The sequence below is a fragment of the Carcharhinus amblyrhynchos genome, chromosome 2, assembly GCF_965287045.1.
Source record: "Carcharhinus amblyrhynchos chromosome 2, sCarAmb.v2.hapA, whole genome shotgun sequence".
NCBI classification, from domain to species: Eukaryota; Metazoa; Chordata; class Chondrichthyes; order Carcharhiniformes; family Carcharhinidae; genus Carcharhinus; species Carcharhinus amblyrhynchos.
Genome location: NC_137325.1, coordinates 106,594,547 through 106,609,134, shown reverse-complemented (window position 1 = coordinate 106,609,134; position 14,588 = coordinate 106,594,547). Strand labels below are relative to the sequence as shown.

Genomic DNA, 14,588 nt, shown 5'->3' with positions numbered 1-14,588 from the left:
TATCTACAGTGACAGAATAATTCATTTACTTTTAACTGGCAATAATAGGTATAACACTTGATATCCTGAATGGAACAAGTAATGACCCCATAAACTACTGATCAAATGGCTTAGAACAAAGAAAGAACAAAGAAAATTACAACACAGGAACAGGCGCTTTGGTCCTCCAAGCCTGCAGTGACCATGCTGCCCAACTTATCTAAATCCCCCTACCCTTCTGGGAACCATATCCCTCAATTCCCATCCTATTCATGCACTTGTCAAGATGCCCCTGAAAAGTTACAACCGAACCCACTTCCACTATTTCCCCTAGCAACCAGTTCCAGGCACCCACTGATCTCTGTGTAGAAAAATTGCCTCGTACAACTCCTTTAAACCTTTCCCCTCGACCTTAAACATATGTCCCCTAGTAATTGACTCTTCCACCCTGGGCAAAAGCTTCTGATTATCCACTCTGTTCATGCCTCTTATAATTTTGTAGGCTCCTATCAGGTCTCCCCTCAGCCTCCGTCGCTCAAGTGAGAACAAACCAAGTTTCTCCAACCTCTCCTCATAGTTAATGCCCTCCATACCAGGCAACATCCTGGTAAATCTTTTCTGTACCCTCTCCAAAGCCTCCACATCCTTCCGGTAGTGTGGTGACCTGAATTGAACACTATATTCCAAGTGCGGCCTAACTAAGGTTCTTTAAAGCTGTAACATGACTTGCCAATTTTTAAACTCAATGCCCCAGCCGATGAAGGCAAACATGGCATATGCCTTCTTGACTACCTTCTCCATCTGCATTGCCACTTTCAGTGACCTGTGTACCTGTACATCCAGATCCCTTTACCGATCAATACTCTTAAGGGTTCTGCCATTTACTGTATATTTCCTATCTGTATTAGACCTTCCAAAATGCATTATCTCAGATTTGTCCGGATTAAACTCCATCTGCTATCTCTCCGCCCAAGTCTCCAACTGATCTATATGCTGCTGTATCCTCTGATGGCCCTCATCACTATCCGCAAATCCACCAATCTTTGTGTTGTCCGCAAACTTACTAGTCAAACCAGTTACATTTTCCTCCAAATCATTTATATATATTACAAACAGCAAAGGTTCCAGCACTGATCCCTGAGGAACACCACTTGCCACAGCCCTCCATTCAGAAACATACCCTTCCACTGCTACCCTCTGTCTTCTTTGACTGAGCCAGTTTTGTATCCACCTTAGTAGGTCACCTCTGATCCCATGCAACTTAACCTTCTGCACCAGTCTGCCATAAGGGACTTGTCAAAGGCCTTACTGAAGTCCATGTAGACAACATCTACTGCCCTACCCTCATCAATCTTCATCAGTTCTTTGAAAAACTCGATCAGGTTCGTGAGGCACGACCTCCCCTTCACGAAACCATGTTGCCTCTCACTAATACATCCCATTTATTTCCAATGGGAATAAGTCCTGTCTCGAAGAATTCTCTCCAATAATTTCACTATCACTGATGTGAGGTTCACTGGCCTGTAATTACCTGGATTATTCTTGCCAGCCTTCTTAAACAAAAGAACAAAATTGGCAATTTTCCAGTCCCCTGGGACCTCCCCTGTAGCTAGTGAGGATACAAAGATTTTTCCCAAGGCCCCAACAATTTCCTCCTTTGCATCTCTGGGGTATATCCCATCAGGCCCTGGGGACTTGTCTACCTTAATGTGTCTCAAGATCCCCAATACCACCTCCTTTTTGATCTCAACATGACTCAAGTTATCTACCCATCCTTTCCCAGACTCATCATCCACCAAGTTCTTCCCTTTGGTGAATACAGACACAAAATACTTATTTAATACCTCGCCCCATTTCCTCTGGCTCCATGCATAGATTCCCTCCCTTGTCCTTGAGGGAGCCAACCCTATCCCTGGCTGCCCTCTTGCACTTTATATATGTATAAAAAGCCTTGGGATTTTCCTTAATCCTGCTGGCCAGTGCTTTTTCATGATATCTTTTAGCCCTTCTTACTCCTTGCTTAAGTTTCTTTCTACTTTCCTTGTATTCCACACTTGCTTTGTGTGCTCCTAGCCTCCTAGCTTTGACAAATGCTTCCTTTTTCTCTTTGATTAGGCTCACAATATCTTTCGTTATCCAAGATTCCCAAAACTTGCCATACTTATCCTTCATCCTTATAGGAATGTGCTGGCCCTGAATCCCTATCAACTTACACTTGAAAGCCTCCCACATGCCAGATGTTGATTTGCCCTCAGACATCTGCCCCCAATCTACATTTTTTAGTTCCTGCCTAATATTGTTGTAATTAGTCTTCCCCCAATTTAGCACCTTAACTTGAGGCCTACATTTATCTTTATCCATCAGTACCTTAAAACTTACTGAATTGTGGTCGCTGTTCCCAAACTGCTCCCCTACTGAAACATCGACCACCTGGCCGGGCTCATTCCCCAATACCCGATCCAGTATGGCCCCTTCCCTGATTGGAATATCTTATTACTGTTTCAGGAAGCTTTCCTGGATGCTCCTTACAAACTCTGCCCCATCCACGCCCCTAGCACTATATTGAGTCCCAGTCAATATAGGGGAAATTAAAATCTCCCACCACAACAACCCTATTACTTTTACAGCTTGCCAAAATCTGCCTACATATCTGTTCCTCAATCTCCTGCTGGCAGTTGGATGGCCTATAGTAAACCCCTAACATTGTGACTACACCTTTCCTAATTCTTAGCTCTACCCATATTGCCTCGTTGTATGTGCCCTCTAAGGTGTCCTCCTAGAGTACAGCTATGACATTCTCCTTAACCAGTAGTGCAACTCCCCCATCCGTTTTACATCCCTGTCTATCCCACCTGAAACATCTGTATCCTAGAATGTTAAGCTGCCAATCCTGTCCTTCCCTTAACCAAGTCTCTGTAAGGCAACAACATTGTAGTTCCTAGTACTAATCCAAGCTCTAAGTTCATCTGCCTTACCTGCTACGCTTCTCACATTGAAACAAATGCGCTTCAGTCCATCAGACTCTGATGAGCAATCCCACCCTGTCTGCTGTTTCCCTGAGTCTTACTGGCCCTACTCTCTGATTCCCCTTCAGCTAATTCACTTTTACTTTGGTTTCCACCCCTCTGCCAAACTATTTTAGTGTATTTTACAACATTAGATCTTCCATTTCAATGTACATTTATTATTAACGTTATTCTTTTTTGAGTTAGTTTCCAACAGCAGGAATTTTAGGCCTTAAAAGGTGCATGCCTGGAGCTGGACATTGCTGGTTCCATCCCCTTCCCAGGGTCATTTTCCTGGAGGCAGGATTGAAGAGTTGCTTGCTCACTAGCGGCGGGTAGTCAATAAACATGATTTCAAGGCCAATTAAGGAAGGAATTTTTCAATTGGAGGAATATTTTCAGGCTTCCTGAGTCATTGGGGATGTGGTTAATTGCCTGGAGGTGGCTTCCCAATGGCAGAGTGAAGGGCCAATGCTCCAAGTTATCCTTGTGACCTGGTTAAAGCTGCAGTCTGTGGAGGGACTCCCTCTTCACAAGTGGTTGCCAGGCTGTTTTTAAATTTAAAAAGTTGGAGAGAAGATGCCTCCATTTTGAGGCGTTCTTTTTTTCTCTCGGCTGAAAAGGCAGTCCGGGGCTTCTTCAATCGGCCCTCCACCTTTAAGAGCCTGTCCACTGCCTTCAATTGGACAGTGAACCCATCCTCTGGCCACTAATTGGCCACGTTGGAGAAGATCAGTACTAGTGACTGGTCCCACACAGGGCAAGTTTGTGGCCCCCTATTTGACCCCAACTTTAGGGTCCTGAAGCCCACAAAAAAAGACCTGCTCCAATTCTCTGTTAAAAGGACTTGCACTTTACATTATGCCTTTCATGAACACTGGATATTCCATAGTGCTTTACAGCCAAATAAATATTGTTGAACTGTAGTCAGCATTGCAAAGTAGAAAACACAGCATTCGATTTGCAGAATTTTCTGCCATGATTTGTAGCTGTGAATTCCACACTTGGACCATCAGCGTAGAGCATTTTTTTTCTGTATTATTCTTTGTTTATATTTGCAATTATTTGGAGACAATCTATTGCTATCTATGTTTACACAACCTTCCATTCTGGCTTAGCCTACAGAATGCCTGCAAGGAGTGTTGTCAAGTTTCAGTCTATAACCAGCCAGACTCTCGTGGCTTTCTCTGTTATTCTAGAACTTGAGAAGACAATCATTAATGGCTGCTGGCATCTAGGTAAATATGGTCAGTTAGATGGAGCTGGCATGCATTCATAGAATATCACAAAACATAAGAACATAAGAAAGAGCAGGAGTAGGCCATCTAGCCCCTTGCGCCTGCTCTGCCATTCAGTAAAAGCATGGCTGACCTGATAGTGGGTTCAGTTCCACTTACCCACCTGCTCCCCATAACCCTTATTTTCCTTGTTGGTTGAAAATCTATTTATCTGTGACTTAAACACATTTAACGACTTAGCCTCTACTGTGTCATTGGGCAGAGAATTCCAAAGATTCACTACTCTCTGGGAGAAAAGTCCATCACGTAATGATTTGAATATTTCTTGAAGAATCAGCTAACGTATTAGTTGGTTAGTCATTCACATACTGAAAGCGTAAAAGAAGCCTCCACCATTCCCACGCTGTTTGCCAATACAAGGCCACTTCCCCTCTCTTTATAGGGTTCGTGCTGCAGATCTGCACGGAACAAATACTTGGATGGTCTGACCAGACTGGTAGCTTCCTGTAAGTTCTCCTGTTCTTCTGAAATTGGCAGTTTAGGGGCTCACATTGGTGAAGAATTTTGGTGGCAAAGGAAGAAGTATAATAATTATAGTCCATGAAGGACTAAGTGACAGGAAGGCAAATAAAAATGACAAATTATTAAAAACACCCCACAAATGGTCAAGGGCTTGTGTGCTTCGAAGAGCAGAAGACCCTAATATTCCTTTGGGGTAAGTCAACAAGTATTCCAGCGAAATCAAACAGACACTGAGTGTCTCAGTGACATTGAACCTTCATTGTTTCTGGCATTTTCCAAAAACCTATAAGGATGAAAACTCTGGGCTGAATTTTGTGCATATTATTCACCCCCTCCACATCCCTTTCCCTTTGGAAGAGTCGTGAAACCGCCTGTAGACCTAAATAAAAAGGTACCTCACAGCGATGATATGTTCCAGGGGACTAAACAGGCTGATATTAGGACCTCCTCCCATCATCGGAAGGAAATGTTGTCCTCAAGATCTGCCAGCCAATCAAATCAGCAGTGCCAGAACTGAGTAGTGAGTGCTGCTGGGACTGCAAAGAGGCCCATGGAGAACTTCAGTGAATCTCAAAGTCAGACATACCCTGCAGAGAGCAGTTTGGGGAAGGATTGAGGTGGGGATGAGGGGGGTGGGGGGGGGCAGTGTTTAGTCAATGGGTTTTGGAGGCCGGATGGGGAAAAACAAACAGGGGGTGGGGGGGTGGGTGGTGAAGGCGGGGGGGCAACATCTTTGGGGATGGTTCCCCTTGCGTGTAAAGGGCCCTGAATGCTGTGCCTCTTCCCACCATTCCAAAATGTTTTCAAAATCTGCCTCACCTTTCCCATCTACCTGCTCATGCTATGGTGCGAGCAACGTGACATGCATTCCACTTGGCTTGGGAACAAGTTTATTTACCTGTCAATCATATTTTTAAAAATGTTATACAGGCTGCTGATTTCGATGACTAGGTTGAGGGTGGGTGGAAAGGCAGTACATTTTATATGCCACCCCACCCCGCAACCTGGCAGGGGGCTGTAAAATCCAGTCTTCTTTTACTGCTGTGTTTCTTGGCCAGTTGGTTGGCCTGCATCCATGAAGAATCAAAGCGTAGTGACCATGACCTGTGGGATTTGGCCTTTTTAAAGGTCAAACAAATAAACAAACTCAAGTTAAATCAGGACAAAGTAAAAGGAGCAGCTCCCCAAATGGAGGGGGAACAGCCCGAACAAAATCAATGTACAAAGGAAACCTGAAAACATCAAATTAAAATGTGATTTTTTTATATGAGTCAATAATGCACCCCAGACCCTACGGTGCCCAATGGGCACAGAACACGTCAACTGTGCCCATGTTCACTGCATGCTCCCTCTCCAGGGACACCTGGCCGTGAATGTAGCCACGGTAAAGGGGTGGACAGTCAGGATGGATGGACCCCTCAATCACTCACTGCCTGGACCTGTAAATGGCGAACCTGTGGATTTTGGGGCCAGGGTGCTTCTTCTTATCACAGTTGACTTAATTTAACAACACGGAATAAACTGGTTGCATTTTGATGCTAACAACTTCAAATAATCCCCTCAGTTAGCTCACCTGATTATCATTTATTCTGTTGACAGAACAGCTTCAATTAACTCACTGTGTGGTGTTGACAATAACAACAGCTCAGATTAGTGCCCGTATCATTCTGAACAATTTCCCTTCCTCTTGCTGCACTTTTTTAAAATTCTTTCACAGAATGTGGGCACTGCTGGAAAGGCCAGCATTTGTTGTCCATCCCTAATTACCCTTGAATTGAATGGTTTGCTGGACTGCTTCAGAGGGTACTTAAGAGTCAACCCCAGTGCTGTGGGGTTGTGCGTTGGAGTAACATAGATGACTTGGAGTTGAAGACCAAATGTAGCGTGTCAAAATTTGCAGATAACACTAAAATGGGTGGCAGAGCAAAGTGCTCAGAGGACGCTGAAAGTTTGCAAAGGGATATAGATAGTCTAAGTGAGTGGGCGAGGTTCTGGCAGATGGAGTACAATATTGGTGAGGTCATCCACTTTGGTAGGAATAACAGCAAAATGGTCTATTATTTAAATGATAAAAAATTGCAGCATGCTGCTATGCAGAGGGACCTGGGTGTCCTTGTGCAGGAATTGTCATGGTTCCCCAGGACGACAACTGACTTTAGCCAATCGAAACAGAGAGTCTGAGCCTTGATCCTCCAAGCAGTAGACTTTATTCTCCAGTACAAGACAATAAAGCCGGGATGTCCAGAACAATCCAACGAACTGTTCGCTTACAGTCTTTTTATGCTTACTGCAGCTCCATACCCCGAGATCCCTTATCTCATCCTCAAGGTTGACGTCTTTTAGCCACTGTTGTTTCTGGGCCTGCCATTTATCTACCTTGCTTGAGATTGGTCACTAATTAACGCGTCATTTACTTCTTGAAACCATTGTAGTTACAACCTTTGTCCTTATCCAAACAGCTCTGCTTATACAACAATCATGGTTTAGCTGACTCAGGCTGAATAGTAAAGAAAACATATTTACTTCATTCTTTCTTTCTAGTCATAATCATATTATGAGTTGGGTAACTGGACAATACCCATTGTTCCTCAAGGTGGTTACTGTTTACATTCATTGATTATAAGTGATTACTATACTGATTACATTAGGTAACATACATTGATTATATTGGTTATATTTGATTAACATGCTGATCTCATCACATTTCAACGTACAAGTTTTAATTACAAGTTTCAGTTGATGAGAGTAAATTCTGTCACAGATATCAGGGGCTCACACGGTGAAGCCTTCCGTTGTTTGCTGGAGCAGACGAGTGAAGGAGCAGAGAGACAGATAAGAAATTACCTGTTAAAAACCTGTTTAAATAAGTTTAAAGCACTTTCGTAGTAAGAACTTACCTTGTAGAACTGTTTAAATCATTTAAAAGCACTTTTGCGGGCTTTTTGTATCTACCGCTTTAAGAATTCTAAGGGAGTGGATAGCAGGGAGTTGTGGGGGAGCAGGCTTTAAAACAGCGCCAGGTTTAAAAGGAGGCCTGGTGTAGACAGCGGGCAGCGTCGGAGCGGGCAGCGGAGTGAGAGGGAAGCAGAATGAGCTATTAGGGCTTAGGAGCATAAGGGCTGGGGAGAAAAAGGGCCAGGTAAGTTTGTGTTGAAATTTCAATATTACTACAGTGAATAATGGAGGGGCATGTGATGTGTTGTTTCTGTATGATGTGGGAACTGGTGGACCCCAGGGTCCTTCCCAGTTACCATGTCTGCAGTAAGTGCAGGTTGCTGGAGGAGCTCCAGCTCAAGGTAGATGAGCTGGCCTCTGAGCTACAGACACTGAGGCTCATCAGGGGGAGAGAGGGTGCCATTGTCAATGGGGTGCAAGTGACATCCACCCCACCTAGACTGGCTAACTCTAAGGGTCAGGGACAAGAGGGGGCTGCTGAGCGGAGGAAGGAGGGTGGGGAGCGGAGGAAGGAGGGTGGGGAGCGGAGGAAGGAGGGTGGGGAGCGGAGGAAGGAGGGTGGGGAGCGGATGCCTCGGTCTCTCAATCTGCATAACAGGTTTGAGGTTCTTGCTTCCAGTCTGGACGAGAACGAGGGAGGTGAGGTTGGTGAGCAGACTGCACACGGTACAGTGATGCAGCAGGACATAGGCAAAGAGAAGGTGAAAAGGAACGTAGTAGTAATTGGGGATAGTGGGGTGAAGGGTATTGACACTGTCCTTTGTCACAATGACAAAGTGCACAGAAGGGTGTGTTGTCTGCCTGGTGTTCGGGCCCGGGATGTCACATCTGGGCTGCAGAGGAACCTGGAGTGGGAGGGTGAGAATCCGGTCGTTGTGGTTCATGTGGGTGCCGGCGACGTAAGCAAAATGCGAACTGAGGATCTGGGGAGGGAGTATGAAAAGCTGGGAATGGAATTAAAAAGTAGAACCGACAAGGTGGTTATCTCTGGGCTACTGCCTGAACCGAGTGCAGACGGGCGTAAGGTTGATAAGATTAAGGAAGTGAATGGGTGGCTCAGGGATTGGTGTGGGAGGAATGGGTTTGAATTTATGGGGCATTGGCACCAGTATTGGGGTAGGTGGGACCTGTTCAGGTGGGATGGGGTTGGTCTGAACCGTGCTGGGACCAGAGTCCTGGTGAATCGTGTAAATAGGACTGTAGACAGGGCTTTAAACTAATTAGTGGGGGGGAGGGTGTGAGGGTAGGTGACATTACGGGGTCTAAAGTTAAGGAGACGGTACAGGTAAGGGAGGAGGCGGAGGATGTCCCAATAATAAAGGGAGTAGGGGGCGTGAGTATGGTTGGTGGCATTCTGGCAAATAGGGTCCAGGTGAAGGCTGGGATGAAGGCACTTTATCCGAATGCACGAAGCATTCGGAATAAAGTGGATGAGCTGGTGGCGCAGATCAGCACAAATGGATATGGCTGCAAGGTGACAGGGACTGGGAGCTGAATGTCCAGGGGTATCAAGTGTTTAGGAAGGATAGGCGGGAGGAAAAAGGGGGGGGTGTAGCTCTGCTGATTAAGGATAGCATCAGGGTGGTAGCAAGGGATGATATAGGAACCAAAGAGCAGAAAGTGGAATCGTTGTGGGTGGAGATTAGGAACAGCAAAGGGAGGAAGACGCTGGTGGGTGTCGTCTATAGGCCCCCGAATAATGATCTGGAGATGGGGCGGGCTGTTAACGCGCAATTAAGTGCGGCGTGCAGGAATGGGACGGCCGTAGTTATGGGGGATTTCAATCTGCATATTGATTGGTCGACCCATGTTGGACGCAGTGGGCTTGAGGAGGAGTTCTTGGAATGTTGCCGGGATAGTTTCCTTGAACAGCGTGTGTTGGAGCCGATGAGGGAGCGAGCTATCTTGGATCTGGTGTTATGTAATGAGGCGGGTAGAATTAGGGACCTTGTGGTGAAGGATCCTCCTGGGAAGAGTGATCATTGTATGGTGGAGTTTCTGGTGCAGATGGAGGAGGAGAAAGTGGGTTCCCGGACACGCGTCCTTTGTTTGAACAGAGGGGAGTACGGTAGGATGAGAGAAGAATTGGTGAATGTTGACTGGGGGAGCGCGTTGGAAGGTAGGTCTGCTGAGGAGCAGTGGAGAATCTTTAAGGAGATCTTTCTTGGTGCTCAGCAGAAATTTATTCCGATGGTTAAAAAGGACCGTAGGAGGAGAGGTAATAAGCCGTGGATAATGAAGGAGGTGAAGGAAAGTGTTAAATTAAAAGCGGAGGCGTTTAGAGTAGCTAAGAGTAGTGGGCGAGAAGAGGATTGGAAGAGGTTTAAATGTCAACAAAGATTGACAAAGAAGTTGATAAAGAAGGGTAGGAGAAACTATGAAGCTGGGCTAGCGCTTAATATAAAAAAGGATAGCAAGAGTTTTTATAAATATATAAAAAGGAAGAGGCTGGCTAGGGTGAACGTTGGACCCTTAGAGGATGAGAGGGGGGACTTAGTGGTAGGGGATGGGGAAATGGGTGAAGTCTTGAATAACTTTTTTGTTTCTGTCTTCACGGAGGAGGACGTGAATAATTTGCCGGGTGTTAGCGATAGAAAGGTGGTAGGACTCGATGACATTATTGTCACTAGAGAGGCGGTGCTCAACAGACTGGAGGGACTGATTGTGGACAAGTCCCCAGGACCGGATGGAATGCATCCGAGGGTTCTGAAAGAAATGGCGGAGGTGATAGTGGATGCCTTGGTGGTTATTTTCCAAACGTCGCTGGATTCCGGGGAAGTGCCAGAAGATTGGAAAACGGCTAATGTTACGCCGTTGTTTAAGAAGGGTGGCAGGCAAAAGGCAGGGAATTATAGGCTGGTTAGTTCAACGTCTGTTGTAGGTAAAATGTTAGAATCCGCCATCAAGGAGGAAATAGCGAGGCATCTTGAGGGGAATTGCTTGATAGAGCAGACGCAGCACGGTTTCGTTAAGGGGAAGTCGTGTCTGACAAATTTACTGGAGTTTTATGAGGATGTGTCTAGGGTGGTGGATAGAGGACAGCCGGTGGATGTGGTCTTTCTTGATTTTCAGAAGGTGTTTGACAAGGTACCTCACAAGAGGTTATTGCAGAAGGTAAGGGGGCATGGAGTTGGGGGTAGGGTGTTAGCGTGGATAGAAGATTGGTTGTCAAATAGGAGACAGAGAGTGGGGGTTAATGGGTGCTATTCGGATTGGTGGTTGGTGACTAGTGGAGTGCCCCAGGGGCCGGTGCTGGGGCCTCAGCTATTTACCATTTATATAGATGATCTGGAGGAGGGAACCGAGTGTATGGTGTCGAAATTTGCTGATGACACCAAGATTGGTGGAATGGCAAATTGCGCGGAGGGTGTGGAGAGTCTGCAGAAGGATCTAGATAGGCTGGGCGAATGGGCCAGGAAATGGCAAATGGAATTTAATGTTGGCAAGTGCGAGGTGGTCCACTTTGGTAGGAATAATGGTAGGAAGGACTATTACTTACGTGGCGAAAAACTGCAGCAGGTGACGGTGCAGAGGGACCTCGGGGTCCTTGTGCATGAGTCGCAAAAACCCAGCCTGCAGGTGCAGCAGGTGGTCAGGAAGGCAAATGGGATGCTGGCCTTCATAGCGAGGGGGATTGAATATAAAAGTAGGGAGGTCTTGCTGCAACTGTACAGGGCACTGGTGAGACCGCAGCTGGAGTACTGTGTGCAGTTTTGGTCGTCGCACTTGCGCAAGGATATTTTGGCCTTGGAGGGAGTGCAGAGGAGGTTTACTAGGCTGATACCGGAGTTGAGGGGGTTGAGCTATGAGGAGAGGCTGGATAGACTGGGCTTGTACTCGTTAGAGTTTAGAAGGATGAGGGGGAATCTCATTGTGACGTATAAGATGATGAAAGTGATGGATAGGGTAGAGGTGGAGAGGTTCTTCCCGCTCAGAAAGGACAGCAGGACTAGAGGGGACAGCCTCAAGATAAAGGGAGGGCAGCTTAGAACAGAGTTGAGGAGGAACTTCTTCACTCAAAGGGTGGTGAATCTCTGGAATTCTCTGCCTGTTGAAGTGGTGGAGGCTACCTTGCTAAATATATTTAAGACATGGGTAGATAGGTTTTTGGTAGGCAAGGGAATTAAGGGTTATGGGGAGAAAGCGGGAAAGTGGAACTGAGCCACGACAGATCAGCCATGATCTTATTGAATGGCGGGGCAGGCTCGAAGGGCTAGATGGCCTACTCCTGCTCCTATTTCTTATGTTCTTATTTTCTTATGTTCATTTTATACTTTAAAGATGTTGAAAGCCCACTTTAGCCAACTGTTGGAAGCAGCCAGTTGGTCTTTGTTCTTTGTTCTTTGTAATTTGTCAATAAGGAAATAAGAGCCCATTCATTAGTTTCAGTTAATTATTTACTTTGTCTTAACCTTAAGGCAAACATTTATAACTGAGACAGCTGTGGATACATTTACCCTACATGGATTGCAAGCAGTTAAGATCAGACAATAAACAAACTGGTCCTGCTAGCCCCTGGGAGGAATCCCGATGGCCCATTGTATAAGGCATTGGGTCTAAAACAAAATTCTTGCAATGCACCCGGCCGGCTACACCGACACTAATCAGATTCCCCCCCCCCTCAAGCGGGTAGGAACCCAATAAATGTTCAAAACACCTCATATGCATTTAATTAGTGAGCTGGAAGCCTGTTCCCGCTATGCACCCACCTCCCACATCCCCAACAAAAAGCCCATTAGACAGGCTTTGGTGCAGGTCCTGACAAATATCACTTTGTACTCTAAAGTGGGGGAGGGGCAAGGAGGTAAGTGGTGTGCCATGTGGCCCTCTGTCGCTGCAAGACTGCAAAGGGATACCGCCCTCAAGACCCCCAGTGCCAACATTGCACAGCCCCCTTGCACCCTGGCAGTGACATCCTGGCCTGGCATCTTATACTTTGAGGGGAGGGGGACAGGGAAGTAAGTGGTATGCTGTGTCCCTCTGCACTGACTGGCTACAGAAGGAACATCCCCCAAAGGTAGTGGGGCTTGGGTGCACTGGGGCTGGGGAAAGATTATGAAGGGAGTAGATAAGATAGAAGGAGAGAAGTTATTTCTACTAGCAGGTGAAACTAGAACTAGGGGGCATAGCCTCAAAATAAGGAGAGCAGATTTAAGACTGAGTTGAGGAGGAACTTCTTCACACAAAGGGTTATGAATCTGTGGAATTCCTTGCCCTGTAAGCAGTTGAGGCTACATTATTGAATGTTTTTGAGACAACAATAGGTAAATTTTTGAACAGTAAAGGAATTAAGGGTTATGGTGAGCGGGTGGGTAAGTAGAGCTGAGTCCACAAAAAAATCAGCCATGATGTTATTGAATGGTGGAGCAGGCTTGAGAGGCCAAGTGGTCTACTCCTGCTCCTAGTTCTTATGTAGCCTAGGCCAGATTAGGTAAGAATAGTGAACTATAGCAATTGTTTATTCTTCTCTGACACAACAGTAAAGCGGGAAAGGTGACTTACAGTGGAAATTAGAGACAGAATTTAATCCAAGGAAGAAGCATTAGAAATTGACCAAAAAAGCAACAGATCTGAGGACTGGGAGCAGTTTAGAATTCAGCAAAGGAGGACCAAGGCATTCTCTCAGAAGGAGAACATAGGGTATGAGAATAAGATTGTGGGGAATATAAAAACAGACTTTAATATTTCATATAGGCATTTGAAGAGAAAAAGATTGGGGAAGACAAATTTAGGTCCCTTACAGTCAGAAACAGGAACTTATAATGAGGAAGAAGAAATGACTGATCAATTAAATACATACATTGGTTCAGCCTTTACAAAGAAGAAAAATAACATAGAACATAGAAAACTACAGCAGAAACATGCCCTTTGGCCCACTAGTTGTGCTGATCATATCCATACCTACTAGGCCTACCTATAACCCTCAATCCCATTGAATCCCATGTGCTCATCCAGAAGTCTCTTAAACGACCGCAACGAGTTTGCCTCCACCACCACTGATGGCAGCTGATTCCACTCACCCACTACCCTCTGAGTAAAAAACTTACCCCTGATATCTCCTCATAACATACCAGAAATATGGGGAACACAGGGTTTAGTGAAAGAGAAGAACTGAAGGAGATTAGTATTAGTAGAGAAATGGTGTTGGGGAAATCGATGGATTGAAGGCTGATAAATCCACAGAATCTGATATTCTATATCTCGGAGTATTTAAGGAAGTGCATACATTGCTGGTCATCTTCCAAAATTCTATAGACTCTAAAACAGTTCCTACAGATTAGAGGGTAGCTAATTTGACCCCACTACTTAAAAAAGGAGGTAGAAAAATAGGAGGTGTAGACCAGTCAGTCTGATATTGGTAGTGGGGGAAATTCTAGAGTCCATTATCAAAGATTTTACACCAAAGCATTTGGAAAACATTGGCAAGATTGGACAGAGTCAGCATAGATTTATGGAAGGGAAATCATGCTTGACAAATTTACTGGAATTCTTCAAGGATGTATTCTTCAGTATATATTAATGATTTAGATAAGGGAACAAAATGTAATATTTCCAGATTTGCAGATGACAATGCTGGGTGGGAGGGTGAGCTGTGAGGAGGTTGCAGAGATGGTTCAGCATGATTTGGGTAGGCTGAATGAGTGGGCACATACATGGCAGAATCAGTATAATGTGGCTAAATGTGGAGTTATCCAGTTCAGAAAGATAGATTATTATCTGAATGGCTAGAGATTGAGACAGTGGAATGCACAGTGAGATCTGGGTGTCCTCGTACACTAGTCTCTGTAGGCAAGCATGCATGTGCAGTAGGCAGTAAAGATGGCTAATGGTATGTTGGCCTTCATTGCGAGAGGATTAGAATACAGGAGCAATGATGTCTTGCTGCAGT

General features: G+C 45.4%; 1 protein-coding gene across 1 annotated transcript in view; it reads left to right on the top strand.

Moving 5' to 3' along the window:
* abcb4 (ATP-binding cassette, sub-family B (MDR/TAP), member 4) overlaps positions 1 to 14,588 on the top strand; it is a 105,326-nt gene that overhangs the window by 21,459 nt on the left and 69,279 nt on the right. The window lies entirely within an intron of this gene.